General features: G+C 43.3%; 1 long non-coding RNA gene across 1 annotated transcript in view; it reads left to right on the top strand.

The window, feature by feature from the left end:
- LOC141989181 (uncharacterized) overlaps positions 1-25,400 on the top strand; it is a 32,486-nt gene extending 7,086 nt beyond the window's left edge. The window contains exons 2-3 of the long non-coding RNA XR_012639928.1: positions 18,735-18,826; positions 25,209-25,400. This is a non-coding gene — a long non-coding RNA (uncharacterized LOC141989181). The remainder of the gene's footprint in view (positions 1-18,734; positions 18,827-25,208) is intronic.
- The last annotated feature ends 222 nt before the right edge of the window (positions 25,401-25,622 follow it).

The raw sequence follows: 25,622 nt of genomic DNA, 5'->3' as shown, positions 1-25,622 counted from the left end.
CCTGCAGTGACTTTGTTATTATTGTCAGTAAGGTCTGTAATTTTCCTGAAAATTAAGCAACTTGGCAAAATTCTAGAAATTAACTTTCATTCCTTGTAGCCAATTAGTTCTTTTTATCATTTAATTGAGTTATTGCTGTAGTTAACTCACATATTATTTCAGAGGTAATCAATGTGTGATGTATGGATAAGTATGAAAAGATTATAGAAGTAGAAGATTGACAAGTATTTAGGAGTGACAAGTAAAGCACAGCCTACAGGCTAAGGCCTGTAAGATTTCAGCTTAGCCACACTATGATGCAGGTTGAAGGAGACTAGACATGAGTGGGTGACCTAAGACTGACCCTATGACAATAAGACCACATGATTACTGTAAAAGATGAGCCAATAAGTGATGTCACAGAAAAATAGATCACAAGACACCTGATTGTAACATCACAGAAAATTCTGTTCTGGCCACAGGTAACCCTAGGGTTGCCAACTTTCTAATTATACAAAACTGAACACCCTTGCCCTGCCCACTGTCCCACCCCTTCTCCAAGGCCCGACTGCCGCTCACTCCATTCCCCCTCCCTCCATCACTCACTCTTGCCCACCCTCACTTACTTTCACCAGGCTGGGGCATGGGGGTTGAGGTGCGGGATGGAGTAAAGGCTCCAGCTGGGGGTGCGGGCTCTGGGGTGGGGCCAGAAATGAGGGTTTCAGGGTGAGGGAGGGGGCACCAGGCTGGGGCAGGGGTGTGGAAGGGGTGAGGGCTCTGCCTGGAGGTGTGGGCTCTGGAGTGGGGCCGGGGATGAAGGATTTGGTATGCGGGGGGGCTCCGGGTTGGGGGGCTCAGAATGTGGGAGGAGACTCAGGGCTGGGGCAGGGGTACGGGGCAGGGGGCAGGCTCCGGGAGGGAGTTTGGGTGTGGGAGGGGGTATGGGCTGGGGCAGAGAGTTGGGGTGCGAGAGCCGGTGAGGGGTGCAGGCATGGGCTCTGGGCGGCGCTTACCTCAGGCGGCTCCCAGAAGCAGCCGGCATGTCCAGCTTCTAGGCCAGAGTGAGCAAACTTTTTGGCCTGAGGGCCACATCTGGGAATAGAAATTGTATGGCAGGCCATGAATACTCACAAAATTGGGGTTGGGGTGCGGGAGGGGGTGAGGGCTCTGATTGGGGGAGCAGGGTGGGGCCAGAAATGAGGAGTTCGGGGTGCGGGAGCGGGCTCCAGACTGAGGCAGGGGATGAGGAGTTTGGGGTGTAGGATGGTGCTCCGGGCTGAGACGGAGGTGTTTGGAGGGGGATCAGGGCTGGGGCAGGGGTGCGGGTTCTGGCTGTGGGTGCAGGCTCTGGGGTGGGGCTGGGGATGAGGGGGTTGGGGTGCAGGAGGGTGCTCTGGGCTGGGACCAAGGGGTTTGAAGGGTGATCAGGGCTGGGGCAGGGGTGTGGGGGGAGGCTCAGGGGTTCAGGCTCCAGGCGGCTCCTGGAAGCAGTGGCATGTCCCTTCTCCGGCTCCAACGTGGAGTCATGGCACCTGCAGCTCCCGCTGGCCACGGTTCCTGGCCAATGGGAGCTGCGGGTGTGGCGCTTGGGGCGGGGGCAGTGTGCAGAGCAGAGCCCCTGGCTGCTCCTACATGTATGAACCATAGGGGGGCCATGCCACTGCTTCCGGGAGCCATGTGGAGCGGCCCATGACCCTGCTCCCCAGCTATGGGATAAAGTCTCTTCTGTATTGTGCCTTATTAACATAAACCCCTTGTTGTTGAGATGTCTGACCTTGCAGAAAGGATGAGAGAGTTAGGAAAGGAAAATCTATTTGTTTTTTCATTTAAATAAAACACACTCTTATTAACCATAAAGGGAGGGAACACCACCCAGAGTGAGGGAGGAGTCACATTTGAGGAAAAGGAACATTTCCTTGCCAGAGTGAGTTGCCAGCTTTTTGAAGCTGCTCAAGGGGTTGGAATGTAAGAAAAAGTCCAGAGAGATGGATTAGTGGGCAGAATGCAAGGTGTGATGACCAATGGTGCATGATTCTGCAATTTATCACATAGGTTTCTTGTGTGAGCATGTATACACACAAACACAGATGTAATTACTTTTTGCTCAAAGTGAGAAATATTTTTCTCCTCCGCCCCCAGAGAGGGAGATAACTCAAAACCAGCTGAAAAGAAAGCCCACCAAACTACTTTGAAGTTATGTCAAGCATGGAAAGTTAGAGCCAAACAGGAATTGGCCACAACACATTTGCTGCTTCCAGAATCGGCCCGTATCCTCTCAGCAGCTTTCATTCAAATGAATGGAATGTTGTCTGGATGCATCATATTAGTCTCTCAGGACAGGGTAGCGCACTCTTCCAGGATAATATTGTATTTATGTCATCCCGTGATAAAGGGCCACAGTCTGCACTGGTGAGTGAGCGCATGCAGGGAGGTGCTACTCAGCCCCCATAAGTGTTGTGGCCAATTCCTGTTTGGCTGTAACTTTCCATGCTTGACATAACTTCAAAGTATCTTTCTGGATACAAGTTCTAGATCTTTACTTCTACAGCTGCTTCTTATTCATTATGGGCAACAATGGCCCCTGTGTAGGTTAGTTAGCACAAGATCTATGTAACATATAAGCCATACTTGGAGGGTTTAAGTGGGACTTAACTGGTGCACATGCTTTGTGGTGGCCCTGTGTATGCAGGTGAATTTTATCCTATCAACAGGATTGTCTCTAAACAGAATGTGTCTAAATTATACAAAGGGCACTGAAGGGCCTTATAGACATGGCTGGCAATCCAGCAGCACTGGTGACACTAAAAAACAACAACAGCTGGCCGATCATAGCACAAAAAGCTACTTACCCTCAAAGATGAGAATGGTACTGGACAGTAATGACTGATTGATTCAGAGTCCAGAATTTCTTTCCACACATTCAGGCGCGGACCAAAAATTCTTTCATGGCCAGAGATCTGAATAATGAAAGAGACTTTGAATAAAGTTAATTAAAGCACTGAAGACATTACCTGCTACTTTCTGACAATCACCTTTAAATCTTACTCTGTGCCCTTCCTAAAGTCTTGCTAAACTGTACCCAGTAAATAACATTTTCCCCCTATTCTTTGCTGCAAACATTTTTCTGTCCCCTGGAAAATATAATATATAATCATTTGTTATTCACTTTTAAATATTTATGAGTGAATTCAGTGTTCTCAAAAGTAAAATTTGCAAGCTTCCCACACAGCTCTGTCAATGTATGTTAATTCTTAAGGCCAGAAATTGGGGGAATGTTTCTTACCCTATGAATTTGCTGTAATCAGTGGGTTAAAGACAAGAGTTTGTAGCAGATGCAGCCCAAGATTCTTCATCAACCTCAGTGCTCAACTGTAGTAACATGGGAAACTCTCACCCTGGGTTGGTGACATGGACTCAGTCCAACTCCAGCTAAAACAATTGGGAGTATTTCCATTGACATCAATAGGAGTTGAATCTGGTCCATGATAAGGGTATATAGTATTTCACTGGAATATTGCAAGGGACAGCTTTTCCTTCTGTGAATCATCTGAATGACAGAAATTAGGATCGGAAAAACTCCATGAGCCAGTGGAGGATTACTTCATACCATACATATTGTAGATGGTAGTATTTGTTTCTAAGATCCTTGTACCACAAAAACAAACAAACAAACAAAAAAAACCTTGGACTTAGAAAACATCATCATCCAGCCAATGGTTGGAGGAGATCATCAGGGAGCTTAAACAACAATGGGATGGGAAGAAACCTCTCAGTGTTTAAGTTTGCTTCCTTCTGTTGTTTAAGAGAGAGAGCAAAACTAGTTCTGCTTTCTCACTCCCCATTGATTTTAGCATTAATCTGTGCAGAACTAGTGCATGATTAGTAGACAAACACCAACAGTTTATTCAGATATGATAGAAAATAACCATCAGTTTTTGGTAGTCAAATGGTGACCTCAATCTGTTTTCTGGTCAGCAGGCTCTCCTGTCACAAAAATGCATCACAACTGGCATTAAGTGCGCCCTATGTTTGTAGTCGCAGGAGAGAAGCCAATGGATTTAAGTGGCCTGGGGACTTAAATAATCTTTCACATCTACCCATGTTGCCTCCAAGTCAGAGTTGAGATAATAGAATGGGATTGAGCTGGGTGTGGAAGCCTGGAAGAGGAAAAGATTTATGGGGGGAAAAGACTCAGTTAGTAAGCATGACTATTTGCCATATTTGCAAAACTGGTACCAAGGAACCTCCGGTCTCTGCATTTCTGCGATCTCCAACACCACTTTGAAATATTTTTGTACAGAGATAATCACACACAGGTCAAGAAAGCAAGAACAAAAAAAGAGAAATTTCTGAAGTCTTTTCAGCTTTTATGACTCCCTCCAAAATGGTAGCTTGTGCTAATTAGAAACAGTGTCATTTTCAAATGGTAAACCATTATCTGCACCTTCTCAGCATGCAATCCACTGTAATCCTACAACATGATCACATTAGACCTCAGGCAAGGACCCGGTTGCTAATAAACTGATAGGTTGCTTTCAAAAGTTTTGAATTTTCTAGTCTTTTAAAAAATACAGTTCTCTTCTCCTGTCCCTTGCTGGTTTGATGATACAAAAGAAAGACTTGTCTGAAAGATAGCATGTAAGTCCATCTCCTTGAACTTTTTATTAAAGGAAAACTGCATTGATGGCTAGAGACTTTAGAGAGCTAAAATAAATATTGATTTAATAAGAGTATGGAAAATGAATTTTCAAAGCAATATTAAGCAATACCTGCCATTATTTCACTATCTCCATCACCCTGACTGGCCTTGGTAGGAACTGACATTTTAATAATATTTTCAGATAGTAGGCCTAATCTAATGACAGAATAAAACTCAAGGACTCAGCTCGCCATCTGAGTACATAAGAAACCAGAGATTTTCAAAGTTGCTGTAACTTCTGCAATTTAAAAAGACAATTTTTAGTTAATGTAACCGTTTTTTTAAAAAATGCTTAAATTTAGAGATGGGTCCAAAACAAGCCCCCCAGCATTAGACACCCCTAAACATTTTAGAAGTTTGGATTTGAAGAGCACTTTGTTGTGGCGCCAACTCTGTAAGGAGCCAAAATTAAATCAAGAATCTGAAAAATCCCAAAGGTGGGAGATGCCTGGATTAGAATTTTTCAGCTCAGGATCTGTCTTGAGTTAAATTAACCAATTTCTTAGAAAACACATTACAAGTCTCTAATTTGCCATACATTCAAGAGCTGAGCAAATTCCCTGAGTCCTGCTCTACATCACCAAATGGTCAAGCTGGCACTATCAGAAACTTTTGGCAGTGCTTTTTAAAAACAATTTTAACTCCTAAAATGAGTTGCAATTCACTCCTGTACAGAGTGTCAGCACCACCTGTATGCACGATTTAAAACTTCAAAATACAGCACAAGTGGGACATTAGTGATGAATTAGTTTTGTGCTGGCCCTTTGCATAGGGTTGTTTTTCACCCTGAGTGATTTACTCTTCTTTGTAATTAGATGTAGTAACCGGAAATTAGATTCTTTCCTGTTGAAACATTTTATTGATTTTCAAATCATCATACAGCCACAAACACAAAACACAAACAGAAAGTGATACTAATATACTTAAAAGGAAATGTTACATGGCCTCCCTCCTAAGAAGTCCTACCTTCAGTTTTAACAATGTCTCCTAATCTGGTTAGGCTGGAACAGTAGGTACAGGTTTTTGATTGATCAATCAGTAGGTAGCTTGTCTGAGTTGCACAGACGTTAAGGGATTTGCCCAATGCCACACAGTAAGTCAGTGGCAGAGTCCCAGGCGTCCTGACCTCTCTTTCCTACATTTACCGCTAGAAACACTGGGATAGATTCTACCCTGATCCCAGTCCCTATATGTTACATTGGTGGCTTACATGTGTCAGCGGCGTGCTGCAAGGGGCTGGGAAAGAATTTCCCTTGTGCAGACACAGCATAAGGCCACTGTTATCAGCTGTACCCCTTGCAAGACGCCATGGTGGTGGAGGCACTTGGATGGAGGGTCTCTGTAGTACACATCACTACAAAAAATCTGGGCTACAGAGAGCTTGTGGGTAGCCTTCAACCTTGGGCCTGCTCTAATTTATACCAAGGGTCATTTTCAGCTCCTGGAGCAACTCAGATTCAGGAAGGCACAATGATGATTTAAAACCATCTTTACCTCCTGTGTTGCACCTGCTGGATGCCCAGCACAAAAGCCTTACTGCATCTCTGTGGTTTTAAATTCTAGATTCCTGCAACATCAATTTTTAAATGATCATTTAAGAGGCATAAGTGAGTCTCTTACAACTACAACAACCCCTTTGAAAGGTCAGTGAAACAAAGGCCCTAAAATGCCTTGATAGAGTCCCTTCAACATTATTGACAGAGGAGAAACATAGGGATTATTGAGAGCAGCTATGGTGTAGAAGGTGGCAGGTGGGGATCAAAATGAATGTGATACAAGAAGAGGATTACAATGAGGGGAGGGGGAAATATGTGATATGAAAATAAACAAGATTCAAGTGGCTGCAATGGAGACTAAGGATAAAACAATTTTCTCTACCTGTAAGGAATTCATTAGCATCTCTTGCCTAGAATCTATGTCTATGTTTTTTTAATGTTGCATTATGAGATCCCTAACATTTTTAAATGCTTCACAATTTCATCAGCTAGATGTCTTTCTGGCATCTCCAGTAAAATGTTTCCTTATCTTTATCTCTGTAGCTAATTTTATATACATGTATTCCATAGAGCTGCACGTGAAGTAACTGACAAATAAATATTAAACTGCTTTGAATTTGGAGCTGTTGGGAAACCCCCCCTGTAAAGTCTGGGTTGAAGAGAAAGAAAGAATGGGATAAAGTCTATTGTATTTGTAAGGCAGAATTCCATGATAGGCAAAAACCAAGGGACAATCACATTGATTATTATTTACCCCAGTTTTATATAGGGACTAGTATTATATAGGATCCAGTAACTCAAGGCTGCAGGTTTGGGAGAGAATCCTGTGTTGTTGAATCTCAGGCTGGAGGTTTGTCATAAAACTGTTACTTTTGTTTTTTAAAAACAATTTTAACTCCTAAAATAAGTTGTACAGTATTTCCAATTGGATGCTAATGGCAGCCTGGTAGTTGAGATAAAGGGAAAGGCTAGTGTCATTCTTATAACAGATCACTATACATCTAATTACAAAGAAGAGCAGAGGTGAAAGTAAGCTGGTATGCCCCGGTGCGCCGTACCGGGGTGGATCGGCTTCCCCAGGCCCAATTTAAAGGGCCTGCGGCTCCCAGCAGCAGCTGAAGCCCCCGGCGCTTTAAATTGCTGCCAGAACCCCACTGCCGGAGCCCTGGGGTAGCGGCAGCTGGGCTGGGGCGGCGATTTAAAGGGCCCAGGGCAGTAGCGGCGGCCGAGCCCTGGGCCCTTTAAATCGTCCCCGGAGCCCTGCTACCGCTTCCCCAGGGCTCCGGCAGGCTCCGGGGACGACTTAAAGGGCCCGGGGCGGTAGTAGCAACCGGAGCCCCGTCCCCGGAACCCTGCTGCCAGAGCCCTGGGGAAGCAGCGGCGGGGCTCTGGGGACGATTTAAAGGGCCCAGGGCTCTGGCTGCCGCTACCGCCCAGGGCCCTTTAAACCGCTGCCAGAGGCCCTGGCTGCCACTTTTATCCCGGCGAGGGAGAAGGAGGCACTTGCCGGTACAGGGTGGGCTGGGGCTGGTTCTGACCTCCCCCAGCCCTGCCCCTTCCGCCCAAGGCCCCACCCCTTCCGGAGGCCCCAGCCGGCCCCAGCCCAGCCCCGTACCGGTAAGTCCCAAGACTTACTTTCACCCCTGAAGAAGAGTAAACCACAAGAGCTAAAATTTGGGTTTCAAAGGAATCTGAAAATCTCAGAAAGAAAAGGAGAACTTGTGGCGCCTTAGAGACTAACAAATTTATTTGAGCATAAGCTTTCGTAAGCTACAGCTCACTTCATCGGATGCATGCAGTGGAAAATACAGTGGGGAGATTTTATATACACAGAGAACATGAAACAATGGGTTTTACCATACACACTGTAACGAGAGTGATCAAGTAAGGTGAGCTATTACCAGCAGGAGAGAGGGGGGGGAAAAAAACCCACCTTTTGTAGTGATAATCAAGGTGGACCATTTCCAGCAGTTGACAAGAACGTCTGAGGAACAGTAGGGGGGTAAAGTAAACATCGGGAAATAGTTTTACTTTGTGTAATGACACATCCACTCCCAGTCTTTATTCAAGCCTAATGTAATGGTGTCCAGTTTGCAAATTAATTCCAATTCAGCAGTCTCTTGTTGGAGTCTTTTTTTGAAGTTTTTTTGTTGAAGTGTTCTCCGACTGGTTTTTGAATGTTATAATTCTTGACATCTGATTTGTGTCCATTTATTCTTTTATGTAGAGACTGTCTGGTTTGGCCAATGTACATGGCAGAGGGGCATTGCTGGCACATGATGGCATATATCACATTGGTAGATGTGCAGGTGAATGAGCCTCTGATAGTGTGGCTGATGTGATTAGGCCCTATGATGGTGTCCCCTGAATAGATATGTGGACACAGTTGGCAACGGGCTTTGTTGCAAGGATAGGTTCCTGGGTTCGTGTTTTTGTTGTGTGGTTGCTGGTAAGTATTCGCTTCAGGCTGGGGGGCTGTCTGTAAGCAAGGACTGGCCTGTCTCCCAAGATCTGTGAGAGTGATGGGTCGTCCTTCAGGATAGGTTGTAGATCCTTGGTGATGCACTGGAGAGGTTTTAGTTGGGGGCTGAAGGTGACAGTTAGTGGCATTCTTTTATTTTCTTTGTTGGGCCTGTCCTGTAATAGGTAACTTCTGGGTACTCTTCTGGCTCTGTCAATCTGTTTCTTCACTTCAGCAGGTGGGTACTGTAGTTGTAAGAATGCTTGATAGAGATCTTGTAGGTGTTTGTCTCTGTCTGAGGGGTTGGAGCAAATGCGGTTGTATCGTAGAGCTTGGCTGTAGACAATGGATCGTGTGGTGTGGTCTGGATGAAAACTGGAGACATGTAGGTAAGTATAGCGGTCAGTAGGTTTCCGGTATAGGGTAGTGTTTATGTGACCATTGCTTATTAGCACTGTAGTGTCCAGGAAGTGGATCTCTTGTGTGGACTGGTCCAGGCTGAGGTTGATGGTGGGATGGAAATTGTTGAAATCATGGTCGAATTCCTCAAGGGCTTCTTTTCCATGGGTCCAAATGATGAAGATGTCATCAATGTAGTGCAAGTAGAGTAGGGGCATTAGGGGACGAGAGCTGAGGAAGCGTTGTTCTAAGTCCGCCATAAAAATGTTGGCATACTGTGGGGCCATGCGGGTACCCATAGCAGTGCCGCTAATTTGGAGGTATACATTGTCCCCAAATGTGAAATAGTTATGGGTGAGGACAAAGTCACAAAGTTCAGCCACCAGGTTTGCCATGACATTATTGGGGATACTGTTCCTGACGGCTTGTAGTCCATCTTTGTGTTGAATGTTGGTGTAGAGGGCTTCTACATCCATAGTGGCCAGGATGGTGTTTTCAGGAAGATCACCAATGGATTGTAGTTTTCTCAGGAAGTCAGTGGTCTCTCGAAGATTGCTGGGAGTGCTGGTAGCGTAGGGCCTGAGGAGGGAGTCTACATAGCCAGACAGTCCTGCTGTCAGGGTGCCAATGCCTGATGGGGTGTCCAGGATTTCCAGGTTTATGGATCTTGGGTAGCAGATAGAATACCCCTGGCTGGGGGTCTAGGGGTGTGTCTGTGAGGATTTGTTCCTGTGCTTTTTCAGGGAGTTTCTTGAGCAGATGGTGTAGTTTCTTTTGGTAACCCTCAGTGGGATCAGAGGGTAATGGCTTATAGAATGTGGTGTTGGAGAGCTGCCTAGCAGCTTCTTGTTCATATTCCGACCTATTCATGATGACAACAGCACCTCCTTTGTCATCCTTTTTTATTATGATGTCAGAGTTGTTTCTGAGGCTGTGGATGGCATTGTGTTCTGCATGGCTGAGGTTATGGGGCAAGTGATGCTGCTTTTCCACAATTTCAGCCCGTGCACATCAGCGGAAGCACTCTATGTAGAAGTCCAGCCTGTTGTTTCGACCTTCAGGAGGAGTCCATCCAGAATCTTTCTTTTTGTAGTGTTGGTAGGAAGATCTCTGTGGGTTAGTATGCTGTTCAGAGGTGTGCTGGAAATATTCCTTGAGTCAGAGACGTTGAAAATAGAATTCTAGGTCACCGCAGAACTGTATCATGTTCATGGGGGTGGAGGGGCAGAAGGAGAGGCCCCAAGATAGGACAGATTCTTCTGCTGGGCTAAGAGTATAGCTGGATAGATTAACAATATTGCTGGGTGGGTTAAGGGAACCGCTGTTGTGGCCCCTTATGGCATGTAGTAGTTTAGTGTCCTTTTTCTTTTGTAGAGAAGCAAAGTGTGTGCTGTAAATGGCTTATCTAGTTTTTGTAAAGTCCAGCCACGAGGAAGTTTGTGTGGAAGGTTGTTTTTTTATGAGAGTATCCAGTTTTGAGAGCTCATTCTTCATCTTTCCCTGTTTGCTGTATAGAATGTTGATCAGGTGGTTCCACAGTTTCTTTGAGAGCGTGTGGCACAAGCAGTCAGCATAGTCTGTGTAGTATGTAGATTGTAATGGATTTTTTACCTTCAGTCCTTCTGGTATGATGTCCATCTGTTTGCATTTGGAAAGGAAGATGTCTGTCTGTATCTGTATGAGTTTTTTCATGAAGTTGATGGATTTCCACTCCATACGGCTAAATTCAGTGCCTTGCATAATGACAAGTTTCAGAGTAGCAGCCGTGTTAGTCTGTATCCGCAAAAAGAAAAGGAGTACTTGTGGCACCTTAGAGACTAACCAATTTATTTGAGCATAAGATTTCGTGAGCTACAGCTCTGGTCTTTATGAGAGATGGGTCTTTACCTTTAAGCAGTATGGCAGATATACTCACTTGTCCTCTAGACTATATGGGTGAAATTCACAAATGTGCAGAGGATCAGCAGAAGATCTATGCATCCCTTACTGCCTCAAAATAGGGCTTAAGTGGGACATAAATAGTGCATAGACTTTGTGCTGGTTCTTTACCAAGAGGTCAACTTTGCCCTATGTGCATAAATTTAAGTATACCTAAGAACAAATTTGGCCTTTCCATCAGAGGCAACCAAAAGATCATCAGTTGCTGTAACCAGATTTCCCTCAGTCATTCGCATCAGATTTCAAATATCCAAGTGCACTTTCATGAATCTAAGGAGGTAACTAACTAATTAACAAAAGCCTATTATAATTCCTTCTGCGAGGCAGACAGTTTTTGGAGACATGATGGTCATCAGGAGTCACCAGTTCTATTTATAAGATTTTAGGTAATGAAACTTCCATAAATATGTTTATCAGGTAGGTGATTAAAAAATTACAAGAATTTCAATATTACATGTCATCTAAAGGCAAGATTTTTCCAATTAGTGCCTAAAGATGCAGAAAGCTACCTGAGAGTTAGGCGCCTAGGTGCTTTTGAACATCTCACAAGGCACCTATCTGTATACCTTTAAAATTCTGGCCCTAAGAGACAATAGGTGAGATTCTGGTCCTATTTGAAATCAAAGGCAAAACTCTCATTGACTTCAGGAGGGGCAGGATTTCATGCAATTTGTTTGCTTATGTTGTCTGTTGCACTGAGGTATGTTGTGTATGTTGCACTAGGATTTGGGTGATCATGAGTGGGAGGACTCAAATTCCAACTGAAGCTAAAAGGAGTACTTCTATTAACTTTAATCAAAGTCAGATTGGATTACTAGGGACATAGTATAAAGGGACGATGTCCCACGGGCTGCCCATATAGAGTTTTCACTAAGGTTAAACAGGTACAAAACAGTAAGTAGTACATCCTTGAGACAGGATTGTAACCTAGCTATCAATTTTACAGAGTTTTAGGGTTGGATGAAATTCTTTCATTCTAGCATCATAGAACATTAAATAATTTTAACAGCATCACTAGGAAGCTGAAAAGCTATATATTTATGAATAAGGGATCAACAGGTAAGAAAAAAGCTCCCCCTTTATTAAGTAGAGGCTATTCTCCTTGATTGAAAAGTTGGAGGTTGCTAAAAGTGAGTGTGCCAATGCATTGGCAGTCAAGTCCTAGCCCTGTCCATCCAAACTCCAGACTGTGGTTATACCGGAATATATTAATGGATGCCTTTAAGTGCATCTCTAATCTATGGGCAATTACAGACCTCATTTAAGATGATGGGCTAGCCACACTTCATTCAAACAAAATGGAGGAAGCAATTAAAGTTATTTATGGTGTAAGATAGCTGGGCACACTAGAAGCCACTGCCCAAGGCATTAGACATGCAAGCCAATCAGCAGCTAACTCATACAAGCCAAGCAGTTTCCCTGGGAACTGAATGAAATCACAGGGACTGGTGCACTGATTAGGTTGCAGCTGGTGTGTCTGTATGAAAGCAACCAGAAAAGCAATCATGAACATGGCCCTGAGAAGGAACAGAGACAGAGCTCCTTAGTGCACAGTAGAAAGGCAGGCTTGGAAATTGTGAGCAAGGAAACTACCTCCTGTTGTTTGTTCCCACTGTGTTTAGAGAAAACAGTGTACATTCTTTTTGAATCAACAGGATTGCCCCAATGGCATAACTGTCTAATTTAATCATTTTTTCCTCTTAACAGAAACAACCCGGCAAGGCCCTGTATTGCCTAACTGCTTGGGCCAAAGGGGCAACACTGTTATCTAATGTGGGTGCCTGTATATAGACTGATTCATGCTGTTGCGCAAGATGTTCATGAGACAAGAAATCAATGGAGCTGTGAAATTGGGACCTCCATATGGGAACAAATCCTCCCATCCTTGCACTACAGCTACAACTGTTTCCGGTGGGGTCAGCATCTCTTGCTCCTGTTGTGCCTTCCTCCCCAGATTATATAGCTCCCTCTGAGCAGGGCACAGGGAGCCCCTGTCAAGCTGTGTTTCAGGCCATGCAGCTGGAACATTGCCCCCGGAGCAGGCTTCCTACATCCAGCAATCCTCATACAGGACTATACTAGTTCCCATGTATTCAAGGCCTGTTATGGCCATGGGTGCAGTGAGTAGCACAGGATTTGTCTTTTAATCACCAGGAGTTGAGGTTTGTTGTTTGGTAGGGGGGAGGGATGGTGTTAGGGGAAAATGTCTGCTAATTTTCTGATCTCTTTTTCACTGCCTCTCAGTATTCATGAACAGTTCGCACCGCTGATGGGTGGGCTGGTCACAATTTATTATGCATTGCACTTTATTAAGTATTAATACAACCTAATTAAAATGATTCACCTTGACATTTTTTCCCTCTGCATTATCCTTGCTGGTAGTAGTAAATTAGGTGAAGTAGGGACTTGAATGCTCTCCTATTGCTCTTTTAGAGCCCCTACAAGAGATAGGCTATTTCTCCTGGCCTCTCCCCACAGCCGGTTACATATGTTGCTATAATTAATGCTTTCCCAAACCTCAGCCACTAGAGCCAGATTCTGGTTCCCCACTATGGGCATGTAAGAGGGAGAGGACACAGGGAACCTTTCTCCCACAAGTGCATCTGCTCCCAGGCAGCTAGACTCCTGCTGCTGATGTTCATGCAGCTGGTGAGGCATATCATAAGTATTAGGCTCTCCACAATGGGCAGTAAGGGCCGGGTTATATACCAGTGCACCTTCCATTCCAACAGGCAAGCCAGGGCTGGTGCTGAAGGGAGAGCACACCCCAGAAAGGAAGTGCCAACACTTCTTTCCACTGAAGACATTTTGCCTGCTTCAGTCCACTGGAGGCAAAATGCATTCAAAAATTTTCAGTGGTGCAGCAAACCACACATAAAGCAGAATTGTTTTTTTAAACACCACAATATACCCCTGAAGCACATTTTAAAAAGATTTCCCTGGTATTTAGTTACTACATGAACGCCTCATGTACTGGGCTTGATTTCTTTTTAACTCATTTGTTGCCCTATCTAGGGCAGCTTGGCATTAACTGCAGTCTCTGCTCTGGAGACGTTCAGGACTGGAGTACAAGGGGTGCTGCAGAAGAGCTGATATGTGGTGGCACAGCTCTACTAGGTAGAAAGTTTGGTCTTGTGGTTAAGGCAGCGAACTGGAATGCAGACTATCACAGTTCAGCACCCACTCCTGCCACAGACTTCCAGTAATACCTTGGGACAGTTCCCAATGTGGATACTACTACTTCCATTGCCTCCCTTATCTAGTTAGACTTTAGTGCAGGGACTGTCTCTTTCGGTGTCTGACGCTACGTGGTTGTGATTTGGTGGGGGCCACTGGGTGCTACTGTAATACTAATTAAAAGCAATAAAAATAATAAATCTGCTACAGCACCTCCTCACTCCATGCCTGGTTCTAGACTGCACTATGAAACCTCACTTCCCTGAGCAACTAAGTCATTCCATTCGTTCTGAGAAAAGAAATGCAAATAGCTCATTTTAACTTGAATACACCAAAAAAAGTGTTATTTTAGAGATATCTTTCCCATCAATCACTGTAAAACTATAATCAAAATAATAGATAAGCCAACAAGTAAATCAAGAGAGAGGGTCAAATGCTCTTAAACTGGTGTGACACCACTGAAGTCAGTGGAATAGCAGAGATGTAAGAGAGGAGCATTAAACTGCAGAGCTATACATTGTAGGAGGGTAGTGAGTACAACCAAACCCCATATCCGAACAACTCTGAGCTTTGGAAAACCAAGATGGAGTTCTTAACTTCATGGAGAGGCTATATTTTTTAATGGGGCAAACCAAAACTCAAAACCCAAACAGTCTCTAACCTTATTGATTGGGCTCATCACTAGTCACAAGGAACAAGGTTCCAGAATAAATATCATCAAGCACCTGAAAATGAGAGATACAGAAATCCCATATAATTGTTAGAGCAACACCAATAGTGAGTAATAAAAACCCAAGCCATTCAGTCTAATAGTCAGAGCAGGAGTCAGGTCTAGTGGGCAGGGAACAAAGCCAAGGGTCAGCACCAGAGTCAACTGCCAGTTACCAGAGCCAGAGGTCAAGACGGACTCAGAACCAGGAATCAAAGCGGAAAGTCAGAGCCAAGATCAGATACCAAATGCTGGAGACAAGGGTCAGAACTTGGAGGCCAGGATCAAAGCCAGGACTTGTAACTGATGATTGGAGGCAAGAGCAGGAACTGGAGGGGAGGAGAGGCAAGAATCAAGCACAGAACATGAGCATGGTGGAAACAGGAGTGAAGGCAGGAGCCAAGCAGGAACAGGGTTGGGTGCAAAAGGCAGAGCACAACTAGGGTCCAACACAGCCACAACAGGAGATCACCTTGTTGCTCAGACTAACTTCCTGTGCCTCCTTCTGGCTTAAATAGTGCAGTTGGACCAATAGGTGGAGCCGGGTGATCCTCCAATCAGGGCTTCTGTGGGTGGTGTCTTGACTGTGGCTATAGTCCTACTAGTTTCTCAGCCCACCAGGTTTCAACAGATATTGGGTAGAGGCCAGGATGCAGTAGCTGTCTGAGGACTCCCAGGCCTGCATTCAAGACCTGGGACATCACACAGCCAGACCTGTCTCAATACCATCAAAAATGCTCACACCAAAACATCTGTTTTCTCCACACCTCTAATCAGCACTCTGCATAAATGGTGCTTTTGGTTTATATAAAATGTTAATTACATTTTCCCCAATGGAAATTACTGACATAGATCAGCTCTGACTACAGAGAATACAACAGGGGAGTGACTGAAATCCAAAACCATTAAATCATTGTGGCAATTAGGATTACAGCAAACACAACAGCACTTGTATAAATTACAACTGGCTCTGTGGATGAGGGGAAAGCAGTGGACGTCTTGTTCCTTGACTTTAGCAAAGCTTTTGACATGGTCTCCCACAGTATTCTTGCCAGCAAGTTAAAGAAGTATGGGCTGGATGAATGGACTATAAGGTGGATAGAAAGCTGGCTCGATTGTCGGGCTCAACGGGTAGTGATCAATGGCTCCATGTCTAGTTGGCAGCCGGTATCAAGTGGAGTGCCCCAAGGGTAAGTCCTCGGGCCGGTTTAGTTCAATATCTTCATAAATGATCTGGAGGATGGGGTGGATTGCACCCTCAGCAAGTTTGCAGATGACACAAAACTGGGAGGAGAGGTAGATACGCTGGAGGGTAGGGATAGGATACAGAGGGCCCTAGACAAATTAAGGATTGGGCCAAAAGAAATCTGATGAGGTTCAACAAGGACAAGTGCAGAGTCCTGCACTTAGGATGAAAGAATCCCATGCACTGCTACAGACTAGGGACCAAATGGTTCGGCAGCAGTTCTACAGAAAAGGACCTAGGGGTTACAGTGGACGAGAAGCTGGATATGAGTCAACAGTGTGCCCTTGTTGCCAAGAAGGCCAATGGCATTTTGGGATGTATATGTAGGGGCATTGCCAGCAGATCGAGGGATGTGATCATTCCCCTCTATTTGACATTGGTGAGACCTCATCTGGAGTACTGTGTCCAGTTTTGGGCCCCACACTACAAGAAGTATGTGGAAAAATTGGAAAGAGTCCAGTGGAGGGCAACAAAAATGATTAGGGGGCTGGAACACATGACTTATGAGGAGAGGCTGAGGGAACTGGGATTGTTTAGTCTGCGGAAGAGAAGAATGAGGGGGGATTTGATAGCTGCTTTCAACTACCTGAAAGGGGGTTCCAAAGAGGATGGATCTAGACTGTTCTCAATGGTAGCTGATGACAGAACAAGGAGTAGTGGTCTCAAGTTGCAGTGGGGCAGGTTTAGGTTGGATATTAGGAAAAACTTTTTCACTAGGAGGGTGGTGAAACACTGGGATGCGTTACCTAGGGAGGTGGTTGAATCTCCTTCCTTAGAAGTTTTTAAGGTCAGGCTTGACAAAGCCCTGGCTGGGATGATTTAGTTGGGGATTGGTCCTGCTTTGAGCAGGGGGTTGGACTAGATGACCTCCTGAGGTCCCTTCCAACCCTGATATTCTATGATTCTATGACATGAGTACAGCAACATAAGAGACAAATTGAAACACAGGAGGAATACAAAAGAAGAAAAGAGAGGTAGAGTTTGGAAAGAATGTAATTAAATGGAATTGCAGTATTACATGCAACTTCCAAACTGTGGTCCTCTTAAGAGCAGAAAGGACAACCAGTGGCGACACAGGTCCAGAGGAGCAGTACTGTCAGGGAAGAGTGAGACCGGCAGAGGCAGCAGCCCCCATGAAGGATGGCGTCCATCCCTGCAAGTCAGGAATGAATGCTTCCCCTTGGATATTTATAAGGCTTTTCCACCTGAAAACTCCAAAGGACTTAGAGGTGTGTCTGAGCAGGTGACTTTTCCAGCCTGCTCCAAATCACAGTTAATACATGTTGTTCAGGGTGAGAATTCACCTTATTTCTATGGTTTGGCTTTATTAACAACTTCAGTTCCAACCCTGGTCTTCTCTCAGGGCTTCCTTCCCTAGGGCTGCTCAGCCTGACACCCTAGATTTCTCTTTCTCAAGAGAGACACTCCCATCGCCTTTATGTCCAGGGTAGTGTTAAGGAGCCACCAGTAGCAATAAATCAGCAGGACTCACTTAGCATCTCCCAGGAGGATCAACATCTGCTAATAGGGCTAGTCCACAGGAGTCTTGCCATCCCCAATTATAGAATGCTTTACAGGAAGTAATTAAGTCACTGGGGTTAGACCAGGGGTGAACATGGCTAAATGACTGTAAGAAGTCAAGACTCCCATCAATTGCTGGTGGCTAATACCAGGTTAATACTTGTTCATTTACTTATTCATGGTACCCACAGTGTGGTAGGCATCTTAAAGAACATACCAATAGATATTCCCTGCCCTGAAGAGTTTACCGTCTAGTGATGGGCATAATGCGAACAATAGTCGGGGAAATAGGAGGGCGAGAGGACCAAGGTTTAACTCAGTTGTTATGCACGAATTGTTCCACAATGTGTACAAAGTGTTTCCCCTCAACCTACAGAAGTCCTATTCTAAGGCAAAGTATCCTTTTGTTCACCCTGTCCTCCTGCCCCACTTTCCTCCCTTCTTCACTAACCAAACCAAGCACACCTTCCACCCCATCCTCAGACCAGATGGCAACAACATGCATATGTCTCCTTGCCACATCATCCATACCTTTCCCTGAAAACCACCCCCTTTCTAGCACAAGCCCCCATCTTGAAATCAAAAGTTCCCTGGGTGGTATTTTAAAAAGTGAGCCTGTCCCTTTTGAAATGTGACTAGTAATTCCAGATGCTTCAGTGCTTGAATAGCCAATCTGAGACACCTTAAAGGGGCTTTATTTTCAAGAACGTCAGTGCTGAGTACTTTCTCACAGTTAAGCCTCTTTAAGGTGTTCAAGTTGGATACGCAATACCTCTAGTCCCCTTGGAAAATGTAGGCCCAAGATGTTTTATTTGCCATATAGTAAAAGAAATTAGCCATTGTTAAACCACTTTGACATTCTCAGCTAAATAAAAGTGTAAGGTTATATTTATTAGTAATAATATGTTTAGTGCCCTGATACTGTGGTGATTGACCCTCTCTAAATTGACCCTTTCTTAAGAAAGTAAAATGTAATATTGACTTCCCATCTTCATGAGTGAGCTTTACAACCTTGGTCTCTCTAATAATCAACAATAATGTGAATTGTAAATGCGGTGAAGATAATAAACCTTATTGAAATCACTCCTCTGTTTTGTGCTCTGTTACAGTGATTGTACAGTATTTGGATACGAAAAGGAATTGAAAGAAAAACTGTTGTGATCCTTAATTTAATCTCTGAGGAATTTGCTCGCCCAAACAGGTTTTGTATCAAAAGCTTTTTCATCTTACAAATCAGAAAAAGAATGACAGTGCTTATTTAATGACATCTAACTTAGGGGCTGGGTGAACTAAAAAGAGCCAGATGCAGTTGCCACCACGGGCTTGGCAATAGATTATGATAAATATTTACAAACACACTGTCTCTCAGCTTGATTCAAATGCAGTATTTCATGGCACAAAAATGTTTTCTGTCTCTGGGCCTTTAGAGCAAAACCCACACATTTTCCCTGCTATATATTAAAACAAAACATTTCTTTGGTTGTGCTGTTTTCATGGGGCAGTCCCATAGCTTCCAGTTAATAATACCCTACAATATTTTCAAAACTCATGCTACAACACATCATGGCACTGTGTTGCTATGTGGTGAAATTTGCCCTTTCTGCTTTAATAGGGTCAATATCACAAAACCAAAAAGAATTATGTGCCAAATCAGCTGGGAGAAAGAATTTAATGAGAGAAGTATGAATGATAATTGGGAATCATTTAAGAACACCTCACTAGATGCCCAAAAAGCCAAAACCCCAAAACTGAAGAAGAAGGCTGTGCTGGTTAAAAAATCAAGCTGGTTTAGAGGGGAAGTGAAGGCAGCTGTAAAATATAAATACATAATATATAACAAATGGAAGAAAGAGGACACTGATAGTAATTAATACAAATCAGAAGTTAGCAATTGTAGAAAATTGATAATGGAAGCCAAGGGCGTCTATGGCCTGCAGAGTTTAGGACAATAAGAAGCAGTTTTTAAAAATATAATAGGAACAAAAACAATCCTGAGAATAATATTGGCCCATTACTAGATGGAAATGGTAGAATCATCAATAATAATTCAGAAAAGGCAGAAGTGTTCAATAAATATTTCTGTTCGTATCTGGGGAACAAACAGATGATGCAGTCTCATCATATGGTGATTACACTCTTTCCATTTAACTAGTATCTATGGAGGATGTGCAACAGATGCTACTCACATTAGCCATTTTTAAATCAGCAGGTCCAGATTATTTATATAGAAGAGTTTTTAAAAAGATAGCTGAGGCGGTTGCTGGACCATTAATGTTGATTTTTCAGTAAGTTTTGGAGCACTGGGGAAGTTCCAGAAGACTTGAAGAAAGCTAATGTTGTGATAATTTTTAAGAAGGGTAAATCAAATGACCAAGGTAGTTATAGGCCTGTCAGCTTGATATTGATGTCAGGCAAGATAAAGGAGCACCTGATGTGGGACTCAATTAACAAGAACTAAAGGAGGGTACTGTAATTAATGCAAATCAACGTAGTTTTATAGAAAATAAATCCTGTCAAACTAACTTTTTTTTAATAAAGGTACTACTGTTATAATACACACAGATTTCTGTCAGGAGCATGACATTTTGATTAAAATACTAGAATGATATAAAAACAACATGGCACACATTAAATGTATTAAAAACTGGCTGAGGGTTAAGTCTTAAAATGAAACTCTAAATGAGAAATCATCATTGATTAGGTGTATTTCCAGTCAGGTCCAGCAGAGATCTGCTCTTCATCCTGCACTTTTTAACAGCTTTATCAATGACCTGCAAGAAAACATAATATCATCCCTTATAAAGTTTGCAGATGATACAAAAGCTGGGGGGGGGGAGTAGTAAATAAATGAAGAGGACAGATCATTGATTCAGAGTGACCTATATTGTTTGAACAAAAGGAGTACTTGTGGCACCTTAGAGACTAAAAAATTTATTTGAGCTGTAGCTCACGAAAGCTTATGCTCCAATAAATTGGTTAGTCTCTAAGGTGCCACAAGTACTCCTTTTCTTTTTGCGGACACAGACTAACACGGCTGCTACTCTGAAACCTATATTGTTTGGTTGAACTGGGAGCAAGAAAACAATATTTGTTGTAATATGGCTAGATGTAACATTACCAGGATACAAAGAATGTAGGCCATACTTAGGACGGGGGTGCTGTATCCTGGGGAGCAGTGACTTTGAAAAAGCTTAGGGGGCGGTGGTGGATAATCAGCACAACATGAGCTTCCAATGTGATCCTGGGATGCATAAACAGGGAAATCTTGAGTCTGAGTAGAGAGGCTATTTTACCTCTGTATTTGGCACTGGAGTGACTGCTGCTGGAATACCATGTCCAGTTCTGGTGCCCATAATTCAAGAAGGATGTTGATAAAGTGGAGAGGGTTCAGAGAAGAGCCATAAGAATGATTAAATTATTAGAAAGCATGCCTTATAGCAATAGATTCAGTGAGCTCAATCTATTTAACTTAACAAAGAGAAGGTTAAGGGTGACTTGATTATAGTCTAAGTATCTTCATGGGGAAGAAATATTTCATAATGGGTTCTTCAATTCAGCAGAGAAAGGTATAACATGATCCAATGACAGGAGGTTGAAGAAAGACAAATTTAAACTGGAAATAAGGTGTACATTTTGAGCAGTGAGAGTATCCAATGACTGGAACTATTTACCAAAGGTGATGGTGGATTCTTCATCGCTTACAGTTTTTAAATCAAGATTAGATGTTTTTCTAAAAGCTATACTCTAGGAATTATTTTTGGGAAGTTCTGTGGCCTGTGTTATACAGGAGGTCATATCAGATAATCACAGTCGTCCCGTCTGGCCTTAGCATCTATTAATCTATGTTGAAGCTCGGATCCATGCTTATTGTCCTTGTTGATTGTCACACTAATTCATGCCCATGGTCTTACCAACAGATACTATCCATTTACAACTGGATAAGCAGTAAGACACTAGATTACCTGCCTTTGGATCAAAAAACTTTTCACTTTAGATGAAAACCAGGATCCTTTTCAGACAGGAGTTCCAAAATTCTGGTAAATTGAAAAGCCAAAACGAAAAGTTTATGATCGACAGCATCCAGTCCAAAAACTGGATTAAGGCAATGTAAGGACTTAGGCACATCCTCACTTGCCACTCTGACTCCATGCTCTTGCCACTCTCCCATGCTGTGACCATACCCTGTACACTATGGTCCTACCACTCTTTGGGGTGGCAGCTGTACAAGCCATTCACACAAAAGCCATCAAATGGGCTTGAGGACACAAGGTTGCCATCACTCCTTTTTAGGCAGGCTGGGTCTCCCCCTCCATGGACCACCACTTTCCACAGGTGACCTGCGGGTTTCTTCTTTTAGCTCCCATGAGCTATGATGGAATGACTGCAGCATGACCCCTGCCAAAACCAGAATCCTCTTCTGGGATGATGTTGAGAGGGCCCCCCCCCCCCGGTGCAGTGAGTTGTAAAGTTAACAACCCAATAAGGTGAACAAGGCTGTTCCCAATTCTCAGAGCTATTGTTTCAGGCTGTCTGCAGACTCAGACAGATGTCACTGATTTGGTTAAACTCTGTTTGTGTGTTTAAGGTTCTTTTTGCAACTAAGTGGGGTAGAAACAGATTTATTTATTCATGTATTTATTTAATTCTTAAAGAAAACAGATTCTGACCGCATCATGTCACTCCAAGAGCCAGGGCTGTGGACACATGCCTATAATGTCTGGGCGTTAGTATACCCCCATCCAACCCATATAGGCAGACATTCCAAAGTGAAAATGAACCTATGTTAAGCCTTTGGGTAGCAGGACTGTCTAAAGCTAATCTGGCACTAGCATGAATTGGTGGAGTTCACATTAGCAACTAGCACTTGGAGAATTCTCTTGTTAACCTCTTGATGTTGGTCCTGAAGTTCTGCCGGGCTCTTTGATGTTATCCTAGATTCCACAATTATAGGATCTTGCTATGAATAGCTCTGAATTTATTGTCAACCCTCTGATGTGTTCAGCTATATAAAGGCAGCCCCCCTTCCCAACATCTTGAACACAAGTTTTCTTGGTCCCTTTACAAAAGCAGAGATCTTAAACCAGAAAAATATATTGGCAAAGTATGTGTCTATTTTCTGTCTTCAAGTAATCTGAGAAGTCAGTCTCATGAAGAGATGTTACACATTAACTTTTCAGTCAATTAATGAAAGTAATGGATGCACTTTGAGCTTATTTGTAGTAACCTTACTGTGCTATGAAACAAAGGCACTGACTTTCCAATGTGCCGGGGGTGCTCGACCCCCTCTCTGCCCCAGGCCCGACCCCCACTCCATCCTTTCGTCCAAAGCCCCACCCCCACCCTGCCTCTCCCCTCCCGCCTCTTCCCTCCCTGTTGTGTCCCCTCATCCAAGCATGCCTTGCCCTCACTCCTCCCGCTCTTCCCCAGTGCCTCCTGCAAGCTGTGGAACAGCTGATCATGGCGGGCGGGAAGTGCTGGGGGGAAGGGGAAGAGCTGATCGGGGGGCTGATGGTGGCTGCTCAGAACCCACTATTTTTTCCCATGGGTGCTCCGGAGCACCCATGGAGTCGTCACCTATGCTATGAAATAATATTAATACATGTCATCTGACCAATATACTCTGGATTTTCTGCCAGTGGGTTTGAAGCTCTTCCAGTGGCTGACACTAGACTCAGCCATTAAGTGTTTGACCCACCTACTCCACTGATCCTATTGGTGTCAGATCAGTTGTAGGAGTTTTAAAGAGTTGGGGGGAAATTAACAGTGTGATAGTATTAAGAACAGAGTGGGAATTACTAATATTTGTTGATGCATAAAGCACCATATTCCCATTAACTTGTACAGTAATAGGAGTAAAGAAAAGTAAAGACCAAGCTCCTTCAAGAACCTACCCCTTTGATTGTGTGGTGGTGGTGTGGGTCGGAAGGAAAGGGAGAAGATGAGCTAGACTCGGGGTGGAGGAGGTAGACCACTCATTCTGTTGACTAGGAGATGCAAGAAGGGACCAAATAAAGTCTTTGCCTAGGGTTCTAGCACACCTATAGGTCCTAGAGAAAATCGAAGGCAAGTTGTTAGTTGAATTTGAAAGCCTTGGTTGGGCTGTAAATCTACATCAATTTTAGTTATATATTTTAGTTTAGTTTAGTGGAAGCCTTGAATGCCAATAATGAAATATGTAACTTGATTCTCTAACGGATCAGCAGCCATTGACGGTGGAGAAATAATGGGGAGACATGAGAATTGACCATATTGAAAAATGTACCTGCCTGCATCTCTAGGGCTGGATTGATGATCATGAGTGCAGGAAGTAGGCATTTAACAACACGATCACTACATGAGGATTCGAGCAGGAAGGCTATTGTAGTAGTCCCATACGTTAACTGAGCACACACTATAGTTTCAGTGATTAAAAAGGTTAAATGACTGAAAATTGGCAATGTTAAGCAAACTCGGCACCTTGCTCTCCCCTTCTTTTGGCTAGCCTTTCACAACTAAGTACCTTCAACTGCCCTCTGGGCTACAATTAAATGAGATTATATATATGATTTGATAATATATGATTAATATGTTATTTAAAAAATCTTGGAACTACTATGTGCCAAACCTAAACACCACAAACTCAGATGAACTTATCACCTCCACTCTTCCAACTTTTGCTAATTCATTGGCAAACTAATACGGTAAAGATTTTGAGTCAAGGAATTCATCTTCTTGTATCTCGCTGATATTTTCTGCTGAGTATCTACTCTGGGAAAATCTGGTCCCCCTGTTCAGGTGTCTCAAGTTGGATACACAAAAACTGAAGGACTCAAAATCACTAGTCACTTTTGAAATTGTAGGCCATAGTGTCTAAAATACTACACACGTGTGCTGTAGAAATAATTAGCAATAATAAAATGGCACAAATGAACAACTGTGTGAATTAAAAAAAATTGCTTAGGAAGGACTTCTAGATTCTTTAGCTATCAAGGAGGCAGCATGAGAGTCAATTTCTGAACTTGAACAACTAGGCAGCACATTGAAAATTTGTCCATGTTTTAGTTAAAGAATATAACACCGTGAAATCATCTAACAAAGACAATCTGCCATGTGAACCGTATCATGACTCCTTACACATCAGTCCTGTGAAAATGGGATGGCTAAGAATATTGCTAAGAGCCCCTTAAAGACTTACCTATAGATTTCACTTCACTCAGTTGTGAATCATTTGTACTATGTAATCATACGAGTTATCATCCTAATCCATCCTATATTTAACTTCAGTGATAGTAAATCCTTTAACTTTAGGAAAACCCATCTTAAGGTAACTGCTTAATGTCTTGCATCATTCTGTATGTTGTCAACATATGGATCACAATTTGCTAATTCTCAGGGGATAGCCTCTGTTGAATACGGAGGAAATGCTTTATGTTTGCTTTCCAAACTAAGTGCTCTTAAGAATGCAGACACAGTATTCAGAGGCTGCTCTATATTCAAGAAACATTCACTGAATTGCTGAATGAATACAGTAATCACACCAAATAAGAACAAAACTAATGCTGGGACAAGAGGGGTTTTTTTTTGGTTTTTTTTTTAATTTGCAGCTTTTGGCTGGTGCAGAAAAATGGCAGAAGCTAAGCACACAGGCTGCAAGCAATACACCAACGTCTTCAGAATAGGACAGACTGGTAAAGGACCTTCTGGAACCAAATGTGGCAATAATGGATGAGCCGCAAGCTTGAATGACCTTGTTGGAGGGGAAGTCTCAAGCCTTCAATTCAAAGATCAATGCACTCGACAGGTAGGTTGATGAAGCAGAACAATAGATTCAGCATACAGAAGATGAGGTACTAAAACACACCAGGGGAATAAGAAAATCCTTCATTCAGAAAATGTTAATGAAATGCTATTTACTTTTAGAAAGAAAAGTCAAGACGTTTGAGAATTGAATCCATTCCCATAAAATGCAGTTAATAGGCATACAGGGGCTGAAACTCTTTTTAGTTATTATTTCTTGT

The sequence above is a fragment of the Natator depressus genome, chromosome 6 (genome assembly GCF_965152275.1).
Source record: "Natator depressus isolate rNatDep1 chromosome 6, rNatDep2.hap1, whole genome shotgun sequence".
Lineage (NCBI taxonomy): Eukaryota > Metazoa > Chordata > Testudines > Cheloniidae > Natator > Natator depressus.
Note: the sequence above shows the minus strand (reverse complement) of the source record. Positions and strands in the feature narration are given on the sequence as shown.